At 38.7% G+C, this 24,668-nt stretch overlaps 1 long non-coding RNA gene and 1 other non-coding gene across 2 annotated transcripts; one reads left to right on the top strand and one right to left on the bottom strand.

Annotated features, from left to right (window-relative positions):
• Window positions 1–1,268: 1,268 nt before the first annotated feature.
• On the top strand, window positions 1,269–22,769 carry LOC125999337 (uncharacterized). The gene is made up of 4 exons (XR_007492097.1): window positions 1,269–1,426; window positions 7,748–7,950; window positions 9,657–9,766; window positions 22,147–22,769. It is a non-coding gene; the product is annotated as an uncharacterized LOC125999337 (long non-coding RNA).
• On the bottom strand, window positions 9,953–10,014 carry LOC125999625 (U7 small nuclear RNA). The gene has a single exon (XR_007492138.1). It is a non-coding gene; the product is annotated as a U7 small nuclear RNA (small nuclear RNA).
• Window positions 22,770–24,668: the final 1,899 nt, after the last annotated feature.

Genomic DNA, 24,668 nt, shown 5'->3' with positions numbered 1-24,668 from the left:
CCTTCTGCATGCAAGGCAAATGCCTTACCTCAATGCTATCTCTCCGGCCCCATTAACTGTTTTTTAAGGTAGCAAAAACAACCAGTCATCAAAATAAATATTGATAGATACAGATTATTATTTGTGTTCTATTTTCCTTACAACCAGAAAGGAATATATTTCATGATCTCTTAAATTTAACATTTAGATTTTTCTCAAAAGACAGAAACAAGCCTTATATATAGAATCAAAGGGCAGTGAGCATTATTTTTCCTTATTTTTGTTTCCGGGTCAAAATTGGTGGTGCTCAGAGCTTATTCCTGGTTCTGTTCTTAGTGATCACACACTTCTGGTAGTTCTGGGGTGGTAGGACCATATGACAACAGGGAATTGAATCAGAGTGAGCCATATGCAAGCATGGCCTTTAACTTCTGTACTATTCAGCCCATGATTCTTTTGTATATTGCAAGAGTACTCCATATTGGGCAATATTCAGGGGTTACTCCTGGCTCTGCACTCAGGAATTGTTCCTGGCAGTGTTCAGGGGACCATATAGGCTACCTAGGATTGAACCTGGAGAACCACGCAAGCAAGGTCCCCTACTCACAGTACCTCGAACCCTGAATGTCACTTTTAAGGTCCAGATAATACCAGAGCTGTGAAAAAATAATAAAATTAAGTGTTTCATGCTTCCCCCCACCAAAAAAAAAAAAAAACTGATTGATCTCGGTTTTACTTTGCAAGGGATTTTCCTTATGTCTGTGTCTTCTCAATAGGTTGACAATGAACCTATTTTGTTCAACACCGGGTATTTGGGCTCAGCTTAAAAGCTACTTTGGAAAAGATTAAGTGGCTACAATAACTTTAAATAACAACTTTTAAGTTTTTTATATGATACTTTTTATATATTTAGTTATTTTAAACAATCTAATATCAGGCATGCAAGGAAAGGAGTTGAAAGGCTCAGTCTGGCAAGCCGGCTGAAAATGCGAGGGTAGACCATTAAGAATAACTGCAGCCAATAGCGAGATTTGGCAGTGATATGTGGGCGATAAGTGGGAAAAGGATTGAGGATGAAAGGATAGGCTGAAGGAGATAATGTGGATGCCACTGTGACCAAGAGGAAAAGGCAGAGTGGGCTAGGGACCTGGGTAGCGAGGAAGATATAAACTTAGCTGCAGGGTCGGTCCTTGCTAAATCGTGGTGGATGGGTGGGGGGAGGGGATGCGATGGCTCAGCGCATGCGCCTTAAGCGCACTGTACTGCTCTGGGAGAGGCCTTTTTGGGCATCCGAGCTGAGGTTGGGGATTTGTCTGGCCATCCTCCTGCAGTCCACTGCTCTCTTGACCACTCTGGCTCCACGAACTCTTAAGTTGCCGGTCCCACCACCCACTCTTGGCTCGCCGGTGCCAGGGATTCATGCTAGGACTCCCGATTCAGCTAGGAGGTAAAGGAACGATATTGGGGAATAGAACATGGAGGGCGGCGGAAGGAATTCGAGCCCGGGGTACTTAATTTATGCGTTCTCCAGATTCGCTAGTGGGGAAAAAAAATGCAGGACGGAACTTCAACAAAATGAGGTTAACTACTTCCTGATTGTGAAAAGGTTGCAGTTTTTTTCCTCTCTAGGATTGATGGAGGCACCCGAACGCCGGTCGTTTCCGTAACGTTCCCTCATAACATTTACTAGTTTCTCGTTTGCTGCAGGTGTATTTTTTTTTCAAAGATAGGATTTTGGGGCGGAGATGCATCTGATTATAGAGTTTTCTTTGCCTTTGTTCTGCGTGGTGGGTCTAATTACGGGGTCCCAAGGTATCTGTAATCCATTCCAAGGGGCTGGATACTGATGATCGGTATCCGTTGCCATCATCTTCTAAGTCTTCTGCAGTATCCCACTAACTTAGTTTATGATGCCTACATCCCATGAAAGGCTGGGCATAGGAATGGGGAGAAACACATCATATCAGACGGTCTATGTGAGACTAAAACAAAACCAAAAAACCGGGAAGGGACTGATTGATAGATGCTGTGTGTGTCTGAAGAATTTCGGAGACTGGGGTGATGTGCCGCGGCGGGGTGATGCACAGGTACGTTTGAGGAGGACTGAGTTGAGAGAGGGGACTCGAGTGGGGGAGGGCTGGCGGGACGCATGCGCGAGCACGAAGAAGGATTTGGTGGGGGTCGAATACTTGTTTGATAAAGCAAAATCAAATTACAGGCAGTCCCTTTAAGCGGTGAGGGAAGAGTGAAGTCGCGCGTGCGTATTTTAGACGACCGGGAAGAGAGCTTGGAGCGGTGGGAGGCGGGGGGGGGGGTTCGATGCGCAAGTGTATTTCGTTTGGGGAGGCGTGCAGGGTGCGCATAATTAAGGCTGCAAAATGGCGAGGGGGGAGGTAAGTTGTGTCGGATTAGGAGGGTTTTCCGAGAAGATCTGTATTTCCAGTTGCGTGGCTGCCCCGACCTGTGTTCAGATCGTCGAGAAATTAACCCAAATCTTAAGCCTCTTCCTAGCCTATACGGGTTAAAAATGCGGAGGCAATGGTTATTATAAATAAAAGATTGCGGCAACTGAAAATGTAGGAACTGCAGCAAAATAAACTTTCTTGATGACAGCTTGCAGTTAAAGAACTGTCGGAATTGCAAATCTTGGGTCCCTGCACTCAGCTCTGAACAAGTTCGTTCTTGCTTTTCTTTTCTTTCTTTCTCTTCTCTCTTCTCTTCTCTTCTCTTCTCTTCTCTTCTCTTCTCTTCTCTTCTCTTCTCTTCTCTTCTCTTCTCTTCTCTTCTCTTCTCTTCTTCTCTTCTCCTCTTCTCTTCTCCTCTTCTCTTCTCTTTCTCCTCTCCTCCTCTTCTCTTCTCTTGTGGTCTTTGGGCCACATCCGGCGACACTCAAGGTCCTAGCTAGCTCTGCGCCCAAAAATCACTCCTGGCAGGCTCAGAGAACCATAAGCGATGCTGGAGATTGAAACCGGTTCAGCCGCGTGCAAGGCAAACGCCATTCTCAAGAGTGGTTTATCAGTGGTTGCAACACCGTGAAAAAAATCTATTAATGTTTGTAAGAAGCTCTCGATTCTCTTCCCTTTGGATTAGAAGGATGAAGATATGACTGTGTTGCCAAGCTACTGTTTTGTATTTCTCATTAAAAATTTGGTCAGGGACCGGAGCGATACCACAGCTTAGGGTGTTTGCCTTGTATGCGGCTGACCCAGGACGGACCTGGGTTTAATCCCCAGCGTCCCATCTGGTCCCCTGTGCCAGGAGCGATTTCTGAGCGCAGAGCATCACCCCTGAGCATCATTGGGTGTGGCCCAACCCCCCCAATAAAAATTTGGTCAAATTATAAAAAAATTATGATAGTGGTATAAATGTGACTATATATATACATACATATATATGTTGTAATATTGCTTAGTTAAAGGGCACAGAGGTTAGTTCTTTTTCAGTAAACCTAGTTGTGATCTCATACTCATACTTTTATTTCTCTTTGCCAATTTTCCTATCTCTCCAGCACTTAATATGCCAGGTGCTTTTTTACATATGCCTTAATTCCATTAGTACTCTCACAGTCATAGGAAATGAAATGTCATACATTTATTCATCTTTCACAAATGAGAAATTCGAGGGACATAGATAAATATGTTCTAGTCGTCCAGTTGAATGAGTCTAAATTTTTCTCCTATGGTTCCAAAATTCTGTGCTGTTAAATATGACATGTTATCCCCTAAAATGGGTGGGCAGATTTCAAGGACCCTTTATTCTTGTTGTGAACTTTTGTTTGTAACAACCATTCTGTATAAGAAACGGAGCCTTTTACTGCTGTTTACTTAATGCTTAGTACAAGAATACATATGTAGACAGAGTAAAGAATTGTTGATTAATTTGGAGTTTAGTTAGGGTCTACCCTTGACTTCAGTGCTTTTTGTTCTGCAGAGGATTGATTTAAAATGGCCGACAGCAGCTCACTGGACACACCCTTTTTGTTTTGCCTGATTTGAGATCTGTTCTAATACTTCTAAACAACCGATCAATGCTGCAATGTCTGTATTAGTATTATTTTGGACTATTAAAAGACGTTTTCAGTAGTAACAGGAATGTTTGCGTGTTTTGAATGAGAACACATGTATTTTATTATTTGGTGAAGACAGATAAATTAAAGTGAAATTAGTAAGTCAAAGAGAATGAACATTTTTAACAATAATGTATTGCTAAATTTCTTCCCACAGTTGTTTGTATGAATTTTTATTCATTCTTTATTTACTGTTTTATCAATTTTTTTTACTTTGGGATCAAATTTTAATTTTATTTCTTTAGTTATTAATTAGTTTGGATTCCTTTTCTTCCAAGTTCCTTACCAGTTTTATTGTCTTTTCATGTGATATTGCTTTATGTCTTATAATGATAGCTCCTTTGGAGTTTCTTTAAGCATTGTCTTGTTATGATACTCAGAATATGAAAAGAAAATAAAATGAAATAAATGATCCTGATATTTGAAATATAAATATATAGACTAAGTTATTATTGCCTTTTAATATTTTTACATATTTGGTCACTGGAGACTTGAAATTGTGGCCAAATCTATACTGCTTCATGATTTTTCCATTTAAATTTGATTAGTTCTGGAAATTTACTAAATGATTCTAATTTTGAGGATAACCATGGGTAGAAAGAATCCATAATTTTACCACCCAAAGATGACCAGTGCTAATAAATATGTTTACATCTTCTCAGTTTCACTAACTTTTCTACAATATTTTTACTATCCTATATTGTGTTTTGTATTTAGCATTATAGCATGCATTTTTATGTTAAATATTTTATTGATTATAATAAAAATATTCTTATATTTAAAGGTTTTGATATTTTGTTGTGACAGTACTTAAAATATTGGTATTTTCAATTATGTAATGAATGCCTCATTTTTATTGCTTGAGTTACTTCCTTATAGATAATGGTTACAAAATTAGTCATAAAAGAACTTGAAAATCGGGGCCCGGAGAGATAGCACAGCGGCGTTTGCCTTGCAAGCAGCCGATCCAGGACCAAAGGTGGTTGGTTCGAGTCCCGGTGTCCCATATGGTCCCCCGTGCCTGCCAGGAGCTATTTCTGAGCAGACAGCCAGGAGTAACCCCTGAGCAACGCCGGGTGTGGCCCAAAAACCAAAAAAAAAAAAAAAAAAAAAAAAGAACTTGAAAATCATGAAGACTTCCTACAGGGCCAAAGAGATAGGACAACAGGAATGGCATTTGTCTTGCATACAGCCAACCCAGGTTCTATCCCAGCATCCCATATGGTCCCAGAGCTTGACTGAGTAATTTCTGAGTTTAGAGCCAGGAGTAACCTCTGAGTGCTGCCTGGTGTGGCCCCCAAAACTAAACAAACAAACAAACAAAAAAGACTTGCTATAGTAGCTTACCAGAATTCAGGGCTAAAATGTCCATTTTTATACCTAGTCATTTAGATATAACGTACACTTACATTTTTCCTATCTTTATATGTAAAAAAGATACTATTGAGATTAAAGTCTCAAATGTTAATTAACTTCTATTTGCTTTTGTGAACTATTCTATTTGAATAATTATTCTTAATGTTATCTGCCTGATGTATTAACTGCTCCACTTAAAGATTAATTACCCTGGGGCCGGCGAGGTGGCACTAGAGGTAAGGTGCCTGCCTTGCAAGTGCTAGCCAAGGAAGGACCACAGTTCGATATCCCACCCCCCTGCATCCCATATGATCCCCCAAGCCAGGGGCAATTCCTGAGCGCTTAGCCAGGAGTAACCCCTGAGCATCAAACGGGTATGGCCCGAAAAAGCAAATAATAATAATAATAATAATAATAATAATAATAATAAGATTAATTACCCTGTTATTTGTTGCACAAATGCTTTTTATATTAGATCTTGGCATGTAATTACAAAGGCAACTGCTGTCTGGGTTACATATGAAAGTCAGATTCTTGCTGCCTATTTTGAGATAACATTTGTCTATCCTTTAAATAGATTGCTATTTTCTTTATAGAATAGAGGAGGCACACTGGTATGATGCTTAACAGTGGTGCTCCTGGACTATGAGAGTGGGAAAAGACATGGTAACATTTCCTACAAACAGTAGTCCCCTCTCCCCTCCATTTAGGGACTGATCATATTTTGAATGTTTGAGTGATCTGAAAAATATAGACCTAGTATAATGTCCACATTTATTAATCTATTTGTTAATTATCAGTAAACTCTTTGGGATGCAAAATGGTAATAGGAATAAATCACAACATCTGAGTAGTCATCTTAAGTGTGGACTGACAATTGGCAGAAAGGAACAATTTTATAAGCAAGAGTAATATATGACCTTAGAGGAAAATAGTATATTCAGCTTATAAAATGATGGTTTCACTGGTTCAGAGTGATCTGAGTGTGACAATTTATTGATTCCATTAACCCAGTTTGCTGATGTAGAAACCAAAAAAATAAAAAAACAACATTAAAAATAAGCCATATCGGGGGCCAGATAGATAGTAAAGTAGGCAAGGCACATGGCTTGCATGCTGCTGACCCAGGTTCAATCCCCAGCACCACATAGGTACCCTAAATACCTCCAGGAGTAATTTCTGAGCACCAATTGGGTGTGCCCCCAAAACAAACAAATAAAAAAAAACAGTCATCTTGGGACTGAGGTTGTACTTCAGTATTAAGACAACTATCTGCCTCATCTATGTGCATGAGATCTGGTTTTGATATCTGGTACCACACACACTCACACACAGAGAAAGAAAAATTGATTTATAACAGTGATATAGAACACAGAAATAGTGTATCATATGTACTAAGTTGGGAGATAAAAAAAATGCCATAACAGCTCTTGTCTTGCATGCAGCTGACCTGGATTGGTCATGATCCTTGAGCAAGCTTATCCTTGGATACGCTCTGAGCACTGCGGGTGTGGCTACATGTCCATCCCCAGAAAAATATCTGAACCAAATGACTAACGGTAGTAAACTTTCCTTAAATAGTCTTTTGCTGTGAATAACCCAATTTTTGGTGTAAGACCTGTTTCATTTTTCTTACAATTTGTCTGTAGTTTTTGTTTTGATTTGTTTTGGGTGCATATCTTGAGGTGTTCAGGGGTTACTCTTGGGTCTGCACTCATAAATTACTCCTTGACAGTGTTGGGGGACCATATGGGATGCCAGGGATCATACCTAGGTTTACCTTGTGCAAGGCAAGCACTGTAGCCTCTCTGTACTATCACTCTGGCTCCTGTAGTTATTTTCTTACAATTTGTAGGTATTGAAATATTCTCAAAGTGATTAAAAGAAGGGGATATCTTATGATTCACTGAAATTGGGTCTGTTGTTTGTGGTTCAGAGTTTTTTAAATAAAATTTTAATTTAAATGTTATTGGGGGTTTGGATCACACCAGCAGTACTTCAGATCCTTTGCTAGAGGTCATTCCCAGTGGTGCTTAAGGAACAATGTGGAACAAGGATTAAACTGGGGTCAATAGCATGCATTCAAGAAAATACTTTAACCTTCCCTAGGATCCAGGTATTAAAGAGACCCTGAATGTTTGAAAAATTCTAAAAGCACTTAGCCTCTAATTTCTATTTTTGGGGGTCTATACCCAGTGATACTCAGGACTCATACTGGTTCTGTGGTCAGGGACCACTCCTGGTAAAGGAAATCTAGATTGACCACATAAAAGGCAAGTTATCTACCATTCTATCATTCTGGCCTGCTTTTTAAATTTTTAAATATCTTTCTATTTCCTCTGGCAGCAGCCTGGAGCAGCACCCTCTGTATGGAAGAAACCAGTGATATCGGATCCCAGACAAGTTCGTGACCAGGCAGTTTAGCATGGGGCTGGACAGCAGAAGACGACCACATACTGATCCAAACAATCCATAAGCCACTTTGGGGAAGATTACTCTGCTTATTTGAGGTGAAAGTGGTATACTTATAATGTGCCTCAGCTAATCAGGTTAGTGAGAAATCAGGATGTGAGCTCTGTGTGTGTAGGGGATTAGGAAAAGCAGGTCTGTGCTCTTTGTGTTTATATACACTCTGGAAAATTTACATTGGCCATTATAATATAACCCATTAAGTGTTATAACACTTACTTTGTTTAGTGTAATTGTGCATATACCTTTACCCTAAGATTTCAGTTAAAATATGAGCTCCTTGAAGGCCAAAATAGTATCTTCATTCTCAGAGCTTACCACTGGCACATAAGTAGACCTCGGTAAATATTTATTGCATAAGTAAATGACTCATAAATACTTATTGTGTGTTTGCTACAGTTATTGCCACAGACTTTGGACTTTCAAATGTTTCTTCAAAATGCATGTAATCAGAAGCTTGATTCATCTTACTTTGATAACCTCTCAAGAATTTTACCTGAACTAGACCACGGTAGGAAGCTTGCCACGAGAGTGGTGCATGCAGGATAGAGAGGGTCCACCATGAAAATGATAGTTGGAACTGATCGCTCTGGACAAGAACTTGGTGCTGAAAGGTGATAAAGTGTTATGCATGGTACCCCTTGTAACCACCGTGTCAAAAAGGGAGACAGACAGACAGGCAGGCAGGCAGGTAGGCAGGCAGAAGTAAAATGCCTGCCCCAGACACAGACAGGGGAAGGTGGGTGGGAGGAAAACTGGGTACATTGGAGGCGTAAAATGAGCACTGAGAAAGAGTGGTATACATTCTTTTATTTTTTGGTTTTTGGACACACCTGGCGAAGCTCTGGGGTTACTCCTGGCTAGGGGGACCATATGGGATGCCTAAGATTAAACCCATATCCATCCTAGGTCAGCCCCGTGCAAGGCAAACGCTCTACCGCTGTGCTATCGCTCTGGCCCCAAGAGTGGTATACATTCTGTATACTCAATCATGAACAATTTTGTATCCACAGTGCTTAAATAAATAAAAAAAAAAACAGAAGAATAGAATTATCAAGTTTTAGGTGAAAAAAGTCAATTTGTGATAATTGTTACCGTATTTTCCAGCGTATAAGACGACCCTAATTTTGCAGTTAAAACATAGCTTTAGGCCTATATTCGCTGTGCTGAAACTGTATGTACCACAGTGAGCCAATCACAACAAGCAAAGGTTCAAAGGTTATACTGTAATAGACTTCCTCTCTGACTCTGGCCAATCTAAGCAGGCTTTTTACAGTGTAGATTCGGGTCCAAAACATTGTCTAATTTGCATGCATAAAAAGCCTGCTTGGATTGGCTGAGTTAGAGAGGCGGTCCGAGCAGCCTTGCAGTGATTGGTCCTTTATTAAGGCACCTTTTCTGGCAATTCCCTGGTGGCGTCAGTTAATCTACCCCACTATTTGAACCAAACAACACCCCATCCTCGGACCCTAGCACTGAACCACCACCACGGTTAGCTGGGTTTTGCCAGAAGTGGCCCCCATATCTCCTGAGTACTATTTGGGAGCCACCAAGAAAGAGATTTGGAAACTCTGCGGCCTGGTTTTTTGTTGTTGTTGTTGTTTTGTTTCATTTAGTGGCATATTGAAACATTTCAGGATATACTCGGCATATAAGACGACCCCCGATTTTCGGTTGACTTTTTTTGTTTCAAAAGTCATCTTATACGCCGGAAAATACGGTATATCTCAAGAAAAAGAATTTCACCTGTAGTAATGGCATTTTTGTGTTTGTGCTTTAATCCTAGGTATTTACAGAAGTTGATATTATTGCTACTGCTGACATCTTTTCCTTGTTGCCACCTAGAATGGAAGCCAGATGAGGAGATTCATTATTATATCCCAGTGTTTGCTAAAGGTTCTTATTTGTAGAGTCTTTGCATTTTCATTCCTTAGGTCTTCCTCTAAATCTAGTTAGGTCTCCACATTAAGAGTGGATTAAGAATGGACAAGTAGTTTATAGGTTACCTGATTTTGCAAATGAACTTCTGTTGGAAGTTAGCCATGTTCCACATGTGTTGATGTTTTTTTGTGTTTTTTTTTTAGGGGCCTTCCGGTGGAGACCAGAAGGCCTGCTGGACAAATTCTAAAACAGCTGTAACACTATGTGTTGATGTTTTCTTATGAGCTGCCATACTATCTTACAACAGCAAAATTGTGCAATTGTGCCAGATACATTATATCTCACCGAATTCTGGTCCTATATAGATTGCCCAACTTGAATCATCACACAATACTGGTGGTTTCATTCTCTGTATTTATTACAGATATTTTTAGCATTTCAGAAACTATTAATACATACATTATTGCTTATGAGCAATCTTTTTCATGCTTGACAAGGTGGGGCAACTAGGACATAGTTCAGTCTAGGAGATCACTTGTAAATTTCTCCCTCAGTCCTGCATTCAGTTATACTGTATCCTATAATTCCAAGTTCCATCCCTACAATTTTTATAATAATTTTTATTTTGACCAAAGTGGATTACATATCTTTCAGAGTAATATTTTAGGTACATATTGACATTGAATCAGGGGACTCCCCACTACCAAAGTTGTCCTCCCTCCACCCTCATTCCCAGCATGCAATCTATATCCCCCTCCCTTACTCCCCAGGCTGCTAGTATAAGTGGTCCCCTCTGTGTCTAGCTTGTTGTAGTTTGGGTATTGATTCTGTTGTCATTAGCTTTGGATTTGGTGTTTAAGTCTGATCACTTGTATTACTACTTAGTGATCATACAACTCTTTGGTCTTGGCACCCTCCATTATTTCCCCCTCTATTTGAGAGGCCGAACAAGATGGTTCAAGTTATTTAGTTCTGTTCAAAGAAAAAAATATAAAATGGGATAAAAAGACAAACAAGCAAAAAATGGGCGGAGAGTCCTTCTAGAGGCTATAAATATCAATTTCAGAGAAGAGAGGGAAGCAGGGAAAGAAATACAATACAAAAAGAAAAATCAAACCAAAAAATCCAAAAAAGCACTACAGCAATAAATACAACCGCCACACAATTACCACTGTCCTGAAATAAAAACAAAACAAAGCACAAAAAAATTGAAAACAATAACAAAACCAGAAAAAAGTATTTTGTGCTGCTTCTTTTTTTTCTGCATAGGCACAGTAAATATTGGGGAAATTAGAAAGGGAATTCCCTTGGCCTAAGAGATACAGGGTTTCTCCACCCTTGAAGTATACTATCATGGGAATAACTACAGACTCCATACATTTTCATTTACTCTCCCCTAGGTTCTTTTGTGGTGTATGAGAAACTTCTGCTCTGTCATAGATGGCGAAATCAGATCTCTGTATCTAGAGATCTTGGTATCTGCACAGGTCAAAGAATGGAGCCTCTGATGAAGTCTTTCTTTACAGTTCTAGAAGTTCTGTTCCATCATTGTTGCTTTAATCAGTCTTCTTTAGTTGGTGGTCTTAGTTTTTGCATTGATCCTAGGATGAAGCCTAGGTTAGAGTCTTTCATTATGTTTCCAGAAGACCTGTTCAGTTGCAGTTGTCTCAGTCAGACCTCTGGAATTAGAGATCATAGGCCAAATCCTATACTAGGCCAGCCCTCCAATTTTTTTTTATCTAATTTGAAGTCCATACTTATCTCTCATTCATGAAGCACTATTGCAGTGGAAATAGAAAACAAGGTTAAAGATAGTCTAGACAAAAGATTCGAGGGTCTGAATGTTAGTTTTCAGAGGAAGAATAAAGGTTTTTGAAATTTTACTTTTTGTTTTGGGGCCACATCTGACAGTGCTCAGGGCTTGTCTCTGGCTATTCACTCAGGGTTCCCTCCTGGCTGTGCTTCAGGTACCATATAGGGTGCTGAATATCAAGCCTGGATTGACTTTGCCCACTGTAGTACATCTCTGATCCCTGAAATTTTATTTATTCATATTTATATAGTACCCCTAGATTTACAAGAGCTCCTTGCTAACTTTTCAACACATTTTCTTGGTAACCCACCTGTAACTATAATGTGGTTTTTTTTCACATCAGTAAAAATGTTGGAGAAGGGTGAGGAAGATAGCTCAAAGGATAACTTGAGCATATGTTTTACATGCACAGGGTTTGAGTCCCAGTACCACCACTTGTCCTCCTGAGCATCCCAGAATCAGAGAGTGGGCCCCCTATTTTTAAAACTGTCATAAAACAAAAAAGTAAATGGGCCAACATCATCCAAGTTCTACAGGTAGATTTTAAACCTAGAATTCACCAAATTGGCATTCAACTTTGAAGACAAAATACTTTTTTTTGGTTATTGGGTCACATCCGGTGGCACACTGGGGTTACTCCTGGCTTTGCACTCAGAAATTGCCCTGGAAGGCTTGGGGGACATATGGGATATGTGAAATCCAACTGTCTGTCCTGGGTTGGCCACATACAAGGCAATTGTGCTACCACCGAGCTATCTCTCTGGCCTTCTAAAACACATTTTTGATATTAAAGAGTTCAAGGAAAATTTCTTTCATTTTTTTTCTTTAAAAGGATTACTGGATAATATACCTTAACAATTCAGGTTGACTCTAAACTCAACACTTAAGTTTCTGTTTTCTTTCCTGGGTATGCCCAAATAATGCAAGGGAAGCTAAAAATTAAAATGCTATACCTCTGCTGGGTGATAGACAATTTAAAAGCATACTTGAAGACAAGGGAAGAGTAATAGATTAAGCAGATGTTAGTCAGTTTAAAGAGTATATTTTAAAAATTGGTAGTAGCCATGTAGCTTGTGTCAATGTAAGTTTTCTAAACCACTGTAGGGCCTGTTCATAAACTAGAAAATGTTGGGGGGCATGGATGAATTGACATGGAAATACTCAGGTAATAGCAAGATAACATAAATAGGAAAATGCAAGGGGGGAAAGATGAACTTTTAAGATTTTGATCATTTGTCACATAAATCTTAAACTTCTGTTAAATCCTTTGAATTAAAAAAAACATATGCTGGTGAACTCTTTTTATAGTTGTTGGCATTTGGTTTTGGGGCCACATCTGGTGATGAGTAGGGCTTACACCTGGCTCTACACTCACGGATCACTCCTGGCAGTGCTCAGAGGACTATGTGGGGTGCTGTGGATTGGACCTGTGTCAGCCCCTCAAGACAAAAATGCCTACCCAATGTACTATCTTTCTGGCTCTGAAAACATTGGAAAACTCTTAAGATGAATATGGCAAAGTGAGGTCTAAATAGAATAGTCTATTGTATAGTCTTAATCTAGAAATTAAATAGAAGGAAAGTACATAGAGCCTTGTTTTTCAAGCTGTTCGCCCTATTTTCCCTAGCATTTTATTAAGAAATATTTCAAGAGGCTGGAGATAATAATTTTGTACAGGAATTAAGGGGAAGTTCTTGCATTTGGTACTCTGGTTCTTTCCTCAGTCCCAAATTGACCTCCAAGCATTGCAGAGTATCACCCTTAGTACTTGCAGTGAACCACTAAGTTTGGTTGGCTGAGAATCATAGGAATAGGCTCAGACAGGTCCTGAGCATTGCCTAAGAAGCCCTTTCCACTCCACTCCCAGGAAAGAAACATTTCAAAATACAGAAAAATTGAATCAATTGTTCAGTAAAAACTCATACCTGACATGTAGATGGTATCATTAACATTTTGTTGTATTTGCTTTATGGCATATTCATCATTGTTGAAAAGAAGTTTTGTTTGTTTTATGCATACACTGCTTTTTTAATGACACCTTAGGGACTCCTGGCTTGGGAGTGGGGGAAACCATGTGATACCTAAAGCAGGTTTCCTTTATGCAGAGCATGCCTATGGAACTATATCTTCAGCCCTGTTAGGTAGCGTTTTAGGATACAGTATATCTATTTTCATTTAATCTGTATCTAACCTATCATGGTGCTGAAAAACAATTTCTTTTGTTGGGCTGGAGAGATGGCATGGAGGTAGGGCATTGCCATGCATGCAGAAGGATGGTGGTTCGAATTCCGACATCCCATATCCCATATGATTCCCCAAGCCTGCCAGGAGCAATTTCCTTTTTTTTTTTTTTTTTTGGTTTTTGGTTTTTGGGTCACACCCAGCAGCGCTCAGGGGTTACTCCTGGCTCTATACTCAGAAATTGCTCCTGGCAGGCTCAGGGGACCATATGGGATGCCGGGATTCGAACCATGGTCCTGCATGCAAGGCAAATGCCCTACCTCCATACTATCTCTCCAGTCCCCAGGAGCAATTTCTGAGCATAGAGCCAGGAGTAACCCCTGAGTGCTGCCAGGTGTGACCCAGAAACAAAAACAAATAATAATTTATTTTGTTTACCTTTGGTGATATCTGAGATTGAACACAGGTCTCATGCATTGCACAGCATGCAGCTTCATTGTTGAGCCATGTCCCTGGTGCCCTCGATTTTTTAAAATTGCATGTATTTTGAAGTTGGAATAAGTACTAATGCAGCCTAACTATATGTATATCTGAATGAGAATACCTAAGAGAGAAGTGTTTCTGAAAGGAAATGGCCACTGCTCACTGTTTACTAGAAATACTTGAGGGAAGAAAAGATGCAAGTTCATATCTGCTGTTATGAATTTTTTTGACTTTTGGTTTTTGAGTCACACCTGGTGGCACTTGGGTTATTCCTGGCTCTGCACTCAGAAATTATTCCTGCCAGGCTCAGTGGACCATATGGGATGTCGGGGATCAAACCCAGGTTCATCCCGGGTCGGCAGTATGCAAGGCAAATGCCCTACCACAATGCTATTACTCCAACCCTTATTAATGAATTCTGTCAATAATGTAGTGTCTTTTGCCTCATTTACATCACTGGTTTGGAAGGCAGATTATTTTTTGAGTCACTTAAACTTGGGTCTTTCCTATGAGACTAAGGTAATTTTTAGCCCTAGACAGTTTCTTGGAATTTTAGTAAATGTGAGTTTTAATTTAGACAGTTTAATTGAATTCTTTCTCTATTAACATAGCAGTAGTGTCATTGTGAATTGAAATCTTTATCATGACCTTGATAGTGGTAGGGACCATTCATAACTATCTTATGCAATGTTCATAATTCAGTTATTAAGTGTTCGTTTACATAGTAATACATCATTAGATTAAACACCTATAACTTTGACAAAGGTTTGCAATGTATTAGTTTTGGGCTGGAGAGATAATACAGTGAACATGGTGTTTGTAGTACATGTGTCAAACACAATTTTGACCTCTGGCACCACATATGGTCCCACAAACACATCCAGAAGTGATTCGGCAACACAGACCAGGAATGAACAAACCCTCAAGCACAACAGGTGTGGTCCAGAAACCAAACATTCAATCAAATAATTAATTAAATAAAATGTATTAGTCTTAGGTGGAATTACCAATTTTAGCCTAAGCCTTTGTGGGGGAGTTTACAATATAATTGTAAATTTTACAATTTATAGGCTTGGATTTTGCTTCCTGAATTTTTGCTTTTTGTCCTTGGTGCTCAGGGTGCAGAACCGGGTGGATAATGGACTTTGTAAGTGAAAGGGATTTGAACCTGGGACCCTTATCTGCAAAAGATGCTCTCCAGTCTTTTGAGTCATTTTTGTGTCTCTAGAACCCAGGTAAAACCCAGGTAAAGAATTCTTGGATTTTTTTTTCCAGAGGATCACATACTCTGATACTCAGGGCTTACTCCTGGCTCTGCACTCAGAGATCATAACTGGTGGGCTTGTGGGACCATATAGAGTGCTGGGGATCAAACCTGAAATTAACCATACACAATATACTATTGCTTTGACACCTACTTTGGGATTTTTTTTTTTTTTTTTGGTTTTTGGGCCACACCCGGCAGTGCACAGGGGTTACTCCTGGCTGTCTGCTCAGAAATAGCTCCTGGCAGGCATGGGGGACCATATGGGACACCGGGATTCGAACCAACCACCTTTGGTCCTGGATCGGCTGCTTGCAAGGCAAACGCCGCTGTGCTATCTCTCTGGGCCCTTTTTGGGATTTTTTTAAAGTTACCTTGAGATATAGATTTTAAAAGTTGTTCATCATTGGGTTTCAGTCATATAATGTTCTAACACCTATCCCTTCACAGTGTACTTTTCTGCAACCAATGACAAGAGTTTTTCTTTTGACTCCACCTCAACTAACTTTATGGCAGCCATGTTTCTCTCTCTTTTGTTTCCTTTTTTCCTTTAGTCACTGTGGTTTGGAATATTATTATTGAAAGGGTGTAATGCATATTACTTTCCCTCCTTTTAGCACCTAGTTCTTGTGCAGAGTGATCATTTCCAACTACCATTATCAAAATGGTTCTTTCTGTACCCTAATTGCACTCCTTCACTCTTTGTGGCAAGCATCCTACTATGGACCAGTCCTCCTGCCCCTCCTTTTTATTATTTTTGGTATTATTCTCATACTATATTTATATTTCACATATAAGTGTGATCATTCTATGTCTATCATTCATCAGGTTCATTTCACAGAGCATGATTTCTCTCCATGTTTATCCATGTATAAGCAAATTTTATAACTTCATTTTTCCTAAGAACTATATAGTATTTCATTAAGTAAATATTTTTCCATAGTTCCTTTTTCCACTCATCTGTTCTTGGGCTGGTTCCAGATTTCTGGCTATTGTGAATAATGCTGTAATGAACATAGGAGTACAGATGCCTTTCTGCATTGTGCTTTTTGGGCACCTAAGATATAGTTCCCAGAGCAATATTACTGGATCATATGGGATCTCAATTTGCTAGTTTTTTGAGGAATGTCCATATTGTTTTTCTAAAAGGCTACACTAGTCTACATTCCCACCATCAGTGAATAGAGTCCCTTTCTCCCTGTATTTACACCAACACTGGTTCTTCTTGTTCTTGTTGTGTGCAAGTCTCTGTGGTGTGAGATGGTATCTCAATGTTGTTTTGATTTATATCTCCCGTATAATTAATGATGTGGAATATTTTTTCATTTGCCTTTTGACTGTGTCATTGAGGAAGTATCTGTTCATCTCTTTCCATTTTGGGATGGGGTTAGATTTTTTTTGTTAAGCTCTATGAATGCATTATATATCTCATCTAATAACCCTTTACATATAGGTATTGGATGAATATTCTCCCAAATCTGGGGGTAGTCTTTATATCCTGGTCACCATTTCCTTTAAGGTGCAAAAGCTTCTCAGTTTAATGTAGTCTCATTTGTTTATTTTTATTTCCAATTGCTTGGCAAACGTGGTTTCATCCTTGAGGATACTTTTACTTTCAATGTAATGGAGTGTTCTGCCTACATTTTCCTCTGTATACTTTATGATTTCAAGTGTGACAACAAGGTTCTTAATCCATTTTCATTTAACTTTTGGTTTTTGTTTGTTTGGTTTTTGTTTTTGTTTTTGGGTCACACCTGGCAGCGCTCAGGGGTTACTCCTGGCTCTATGCTCAGAAATCGCCCCTGGCAGGCTCAGGGGACCATATGGGATGCCGGGATTCGAACCATCGTCCTGCATAAAAGGCAAATACCTTACCTCCATGCTATCACTCCAGCCCCTTCTAGTATTATATTGAGTAGAAGTGAATAGAGTGGGTAACCTTGTCTTACTCTTTATGTTAGAGGAAATGCTTTTAGTTTTTTCCCATTGAGTATAATGTTTGCCACAGGCTTGTGATAAAAAGCCTTGACTATATTGGAAAAGTTCCTTCCATTCCCATCTGGTTGAGAGTTTTTATTAAGAACAGATGCTGGAGCTTGTCCAATCTTTTCTCTGCATCTATTGCTATGATCGTATGATTTGTATTTTCCTTTTATTAATATATGTATTATATTGATTGAATTATGTATGGTAAAGCATCCATGCATCCCTGGGATGAATCCCACTTGGTCATGGTATATGAACTTTTTGATGAATTTTGGATTCTATTTGCTAATACTTTATTGAGGATTTTGTATTTGTTCATCAAGAATATCAGCCTCTAATTTTCTGTTTTCGTGGTGTTTCTGTCTGCTTTTGGTATTAGGGTGATGTCAGCTTCATAAAAACTATTTGGGAGTGTTTTGTTTCTTCAACTTCCTGGAAAGCCTGAAAAGAATTATCAGTAGGCCCTGTTTGAAAGAATTCACTAGAGAATCCACCTGGGCTTGGCTTTTGTTTTGGGGAAGCCTTTTGATTACTGTTTTACTTTTCTCAATAATGATAGGTCTGTTCAGATACTCCACATTTGTTGCCATTTACCTGTAAAATTACTGTTTTTTTCACCTTTTCTGAGTTAATTAGCATAGATAGTCTTAATTATATTAATCCTGACCCTCAGGTTATTTATGTAAAACTCTGGCTAATAAAATGGCAGGGAAAGCATCAGAGAGTGAGGGAAAAGCTTGGCTGGCTCAGTAAGATCCAAGAGGCTGCTTCAACATAGCTGTGAATTTCTGGGAAACCAGCCAAACAGTGAGCCCCAAAAGTACCCCCACACGCATCATCTTTGTTCAAACTTAGCCTATATGGGTCCCAGAATTTATCCATTTCTTCAAGCTTCTCTCATTGTGTAGCATAGGCATATTCAAAGTAATATTTGCTCACCTTTTGCATTTCTTTAGTATCTGTTTAGATATCCCCCATTTTATTTCTGATTCGGTTTATGAAGGTTCTCTCTTTTTTGTTTGTCAATCTTGCTAATAATTGTTTATTGATCTTGTTTATTTTTCAGAGAATAAAATCTGCTTTTAATGACTTTTTGATTTGTTTTTGAATGTCCAGTTCATTAATTTCTGCTCAAAATTTTATTATATCCTTCCCTCTGCCTGCTTTTGGCTCATTTTGTTGATCATTATTTAATTTCTTTTTTTTTTTTTTTTTGGTTTTTGGGCCACACCCAGTGACGTTCAGAAATCATCCCTGACTTAGGGGACCATATGGGATGCCAGGGGATTGAACAGTGGTCCATCCTGGGTCAGTAGCATGCAAGGCAAATGCCCTATCACTGCACCATCGCTCCGGCCCCATTCTTTAATTTCTTAAGCTGTGCCAATTAAGTTATGTAGGCCCTTTCTTCCTTCCTGTCGAATGCTTGCAAGTAATAAAATTTCCTCTTAATACAAATTTTGTTGTTCCACAAATTTTGATAATGTGTCTTCATTCTCATTTGTTTTCAGGAATCTTTTGATTTCCTCTCTGCCCCACTGAGCTGTTTAATTTTCAGGTGTTAAAGTTATTTTTCCATTTTTCTTTGTAATTCACATCTATTTTCAATGCATCATGGTCTGAAAAGACATTTGATATAATATCTAGCCTCTTGATTTGGGGGATGTATGTTTTGTAGCCCATCATGTTGTTTGTATTGGAGAATGTCCCATGTGCATTGGAGAAAAATATGCATTCAGCTTTGTGTGGATGAAAAGTCCTATATATTCTACAAAGCCTCTCTCTTCCATTTCGTCCTGTAAAGCTAGTATGTCTTTGTTAAATTTTAGCCTGGTTGACATATCAAGAGGTGACAGAGTGTTGAAGTCTACAGCTACTACTGCATTGTTAATGATTTTTTTCTTTAAGTCTGGTACTTGTCTTAAGTATTTTGCTGTCTCTTTGGGTGTATAAGTGTTTAGGAGTGTCATGTCTTCCTGATATATCCCTTAATTATTAATAAATTACCTTGTTCACAGTTTTCCTTCCATTATCAAATAATCTATTAATTCCAAGTATGGTTACAATAGTGAGAGTTTGTATATTATTAAAATAAATCCATTCTAACAAACCTGATAGTTAAACAATGGCAGTTGTTGGTGATTGAGGTATTGCAAAAAGTAATAACTATACTTTTCTCCATGGGTAAACCAAGTAAGATAGAACTTCTGGAGGTGTTCATAAAAACCTCCAATTCTTTCTGAGGCTCTGGAGTTTGTTGTATTGGGCTATTCAGGGAGTGTCCTACTAGAGTGAGAAGCAAATTGCTTAGTTCTGAGTTAGGAATACCAAGAGAGCGGGCAGACACAACTAACATCTCCCAGCAGTTTCTGAAAATCATTGAGTGTTTTGAGGTCTATCCAGCAAATAGACATTTTTTGAGGGCATACGGTAGTGTGCTCAAGAACATAACCCAAATATTTATAGAGGGGGCATCATCTGAATTTATTTCTGTTGCAACTCTAATCCAGCTGCTGGCAAATTTGTCATGACATCCTCATATAAACTTTGAAGACCCGTCTTATTGGATATTATCATTCATGTAGTGAATAATGAAGAAATTTTGTACAAGAATGTTGAGCTGTATCAACAAAATACTGACACATAGTAGGTGAGTTAATCATTGCCTGGGTAAAAGAGTCCACTGAAACCTTCACATAGGTGCCTTATGATTTAAAGGAGGAATAGAGAAATCAAAGTGTTTTAGTCTGAATCTATATGAACATTAATGCCCTTCATTGTTAAATTGCTTCTTCCTGGTGAAGGGGTTTTTTTTATAACTGAAACCCAACTACAAACATGTTTGTAATCATGGTGCTTAAATAAAGATATTATTTAAAAATTAAAAAACCCTGCTTCTTCCTAATAGCAGACCTACTGTGCTTGGCGGTTTCAGTCTCTTTATATCTGAGCATAATTTAAAAGGGCATTGCACTGGTGTTACAGTGATGTGACTAGGCATGGTATGCCCAGGGCAGCACTTCCTTTGGTGGCAGGTTGCAATGATCTTAATGGGTGGTAAGACTGCATGATTTGGGTTCCCAGATTTTGTGGGGCCTAGGATTGGCCCTCTTCCCAGTTTCCCAACATTTGCTGATTGTTGGGTGAGTCTCTTTCCCAAAGATCCCCTCTGTTGCATCATATGCATGGTCCAGGTGGCAGTCTCCAGAGAGTAACACCAGGGAGAGTCCTACATTCCCATCTATAATGGCCAAAATTCCCACAGTTTTAATATCTACCCTGGGTTTGTGAGGTCTGGGGCTGTCCTCTTTATGTGTTCCTCCATACACCTATAGAGCAACAATATCTTGCCCAGTGATTACCTCTACAATGTTTTGGGCAAGTTCCAGGTGGTGGTCTTGAAAATGCACGGTTGGGCAGGGCTCTACTATCTTTATGTGATAACCTGGTTCTCTAGCTTCCATCTGAACTGAATGGGTTTCAAAACATTATACATGCCTGGTGGGAAATGGAACCTATGTTCTGTCATGCTTTCATGTAACCCACCATCCTCTTTCTCTCAGTGATTGGCCATGGGATTAACTGGCAGTCCTCATTTATGTTTTCGAAGGTCAGCTGCCTTATTAAGTGTTCCTGGATTTTTTTTTTATTTTACCTTCCTCTGGACTGCATCAGATAGTTTACCAGTATATTGGGTAAAAGACTCTTTTTTTTTTTTTTTTTGGTTTTTGGGCCACACCCTGTGACGCTCAGGGGTTACTCCTGGCTATGCACTCAGAAGTTGCTCCTGGCTTCTTGGGGGACCATATGGGACGCCGGGGGATCGAACCGCGGTCCGTCCTAGGCTAGCGCAGGCAAGGCAGGCACCTTACCTCCAGCGCCACCGCCCGGCCCCCGGTAAAAGACTCTTAACTACTAGAAAATGTTTGTAAATCTGCCTTTACACTCTGCATTTGCATATATTTTTTCTCATGTGCCGAACGCCAGTTCTTGCACATGGTTTAAGACAGCACAAGATAAGGTAGCCTGCTTCCTAGCTTTTTTGAATTCACCTTCTCCTAGCAACACATTCAGCAAAATTCAAATCCCAGTCTCCTACCAGATCAGCCTAGGTTGTGCAGTTTGGCCTTGGCCACCTAACTGTACCACGTTCTTCATTATATATATTGTGGGAGGCTCAGGCATACTTTGGTCACAGTCTGGAAAACTTGTGGTGTCCAAAGTGCAAAAAAAATAAGTGCATTCTTACTCTAACCTAATAGTCAGTACAGTATGGAGAAGTGGGTCCATAGGCAGCATAAGCTTTCTTAAAGTTGCCCAAAGAATTAATCTTTGGCCCTTGGTACTAAGGCAGTTCATGAGGCCTAGATCTATAGGTTCCAGTCTTACTCTATTTGGGAGAGTATTTTCAGATTCTGAATCTGAAGAGATGTCAACTGGCACATCATCTGAGGTGCTGGAGTTTGAATCATGCCTGGGAGCTGCAGTTCTCTCTAGGCTGTCATCAGTAGTATTTGGAATATTATTAACCCTAGGTTGGCTTTGAGACTGAGCCTGAGTTTCTATTGAAGACACCTCTCCCCTCTGACGGTATTTGTTCAATGGAATTCTTCTGTATTGGGGATGTGGGAGTAATACTCTCCATTGGATTTGATCTATGTCCTGCAGGAGGAGCTCTCTTTTTTCCAGACACAGACATAAGAGTGGCTGAGAGGAAAACATTCATAGTTAAATTCGGTCTGATCTGTCCTACTGAGGAGGTGGGCCAAGAGGATCTGAAGGGGTAATATTTTTAAGTAATTAGGTAAGTACTATATCGTTTCTTTTTATCATTATTTGGAAATATTCCAGCATGTCATCACCCCTAATAATATGAACAGCAGTCTCTGAACACTTAAGTCTATTCCATTGATCTGACAGTATAGATTTATTCTACTACCATATTGTTTTAATGACTATTGCTTTATAATACAACTTAAAGTTGGGGAAGTGATGTCTGCCATCTTTTTTGTAAGGATTGGTTTAGTTATTTGGGTGTTTATTGTCCCAAATTAATTTCAGGAGCATTTGATCCACTTCTTTGAAAAATGTCATGAATATACTTAATGGCATTGCATTAAGTTTGTACTATGCTTTGGGTGTATTGAATACATGGCTCCAGTATGCAAAGTATGCCTCAAGCTATCAAGTTATTTTCTTAATGCTTAGTCTATTTAATTCAGATTAACAGGCCCTAATTTCAGTTGTACACAGAATTTTCTGTGCTTTTTGTTTTCTTTTGTGCTGATACATAAATTAAATTTTAAACAGTCTGAGAAGTTAATTGTTATGTATGTGTGCAGTTACTGGTATTCTTGATTTTTAGGTATATATGAGTTTTTCTATAGTGTCCTTTCATATTTGCTTTATTACTTTATTTGCATTCCTATATGGCTTGTCTACTAGCAATAAATTTTTTAAATTTTTATTACCTGAAAATGTCCTAATTTTTCTTTATTTATGAACTATGCTTTCGCTAGAAAAATAATTCTTTATTTTTTATCTTTGTACTATGATTTATAATACAGGTAATGATGATTTCAGTGTACATAATTCCAACACTACACCCATCTCCAAAGTACCCACCTCCTTCCTCCAAGGTTCCAAAGGCCCTCTCCCTTTCGCACATGTATACACATTAAGCTCAGTTCAGTTGTCCTTGACCCTTTTAATAGTGTTTCTTGAACTTTAATTTATGGGAAGCTTGTAAGCTAATGAGATCCATTGTATATAGTTTGTGTTTCTCTTGCTGTACTCAAGATTCTGAATTAAGTTTGACAATTTGATTATCATGTATAGACTCAATGCCTTTGGATTTATCCTCTTCAGCATATATTAACCTTAATGCATGTATAATTTATTTTCATCAGATTGGCTAGTTGCTTACCATTTATTTGCAAATTTCTGTTCCCTCCTTTGATTCCCATGTTATCTTTAATGACATTCTTTTCCTTATTTTATAGGAGGACTTAAGGTATCAGAAACTTAAGGTATGTTGTAAATAGAATTCTTATTTTAATGCTAGTTAAATGCTTTATTCTAATTTACATATTTTCTCTCTCTTTTTTTGGTTTTGGACACATTCTTATTTTGTTGCTAGCTAAATGCTTTAATTTTAATTTATATATTTTCTCTCTTTTTTTTAATCTTTGGGCCACATCAGGTGCCACTCAAGTTACTCCTGGCTCTGAACTAAGGGGTGATATTGGATGCTAGGGATTGGGACCAAGTTAGCCATGTGCAAATGCTCTACCTACTATGCTATTACTCTGGCCTCATCTAATTTATGTCCTTTTTTCACTCTGTAATTATTTACTGTGATACTTCATGTTGAGTATTTATGGTTTGAACTGTTTTAATAAGTCAAATAATATAAGACTATTGTCCTTTCTTACATGCCTAATCTTTAATAATATCTAATAAATCTCATTCTTTTTAACTATTTTCTGTTTTCATGTACTTTACTCTTCTAGGAATCATTGTAATGGCTTGTTAAGTTTTCACAAATTTTGTTAAAATTGCAATTGGCATGACATTGAATTTATATTACTAATTTTTTGGAGAGCTATCATCTTTATAACATACAAAAATGTGGTATATTTCTTATATTCAGGACTTCAGTAGTATGTATATTTGCATTCTTTTGATATTTCCTTCAGTATTTGCCAGTTTTGTAATCTAACAAGCAGTGTCTTAAGAACTGACAAGTTCCTCAAGTAAAGAGTAGAAAAGATGTCAAGTGCATAGACTGAATAGTCTGTGCATAGACTGAATAGTCTGTGCATAGACTTAATACAATCATGGAAGGCCATACAGACTGCATTTTGGAATATGATGTCTTTTTTTCACATTGCTGTAGGATCCTATAATATTTATTATGTTCCATATCTTTGCCATTTGTACATTGGGTGATTGCTAAATGTGAAGGAGGAAATTATATTATTTCTTATACTTGCCTCCCCTTATTCTCTCACATTTTTTGTTTTGGTTTGTTTTAGGATCACACCTAGAGGAGCTTAGAACTTACTCCTCGTTCTTGGTTCAGGGGAACATATGTGGTACTGGGATAGAACTTGAGTTGGCCACATACTAGATAAGTACCCTACCCTCAGTACTACCTATTCACCCTCCCTTCCCATTTAGAAGTGCTT

The sequence above is a fragment of the Suncus etruscus genome, chromosome X (genome assembly GCF_024139225.1).
Source record: "Suncus etruscus isolate mSunEtr1 chromosome X, mSunEtr1.pri.cur, whole genome shotgun sequence".
NCBI classification, from domain to species: domain Eukaryota; kingdom Metazoa; phylum Chordata; class Mammalia; order Eulipotyphla; family Soricidae; genus Suncus; species Suncus etruscus.
The sequence above is the reverse complement of the archived record's forward strand: the minus strand, read 5'-3'. Positions and strand labels throughout refer to the sequence as shown.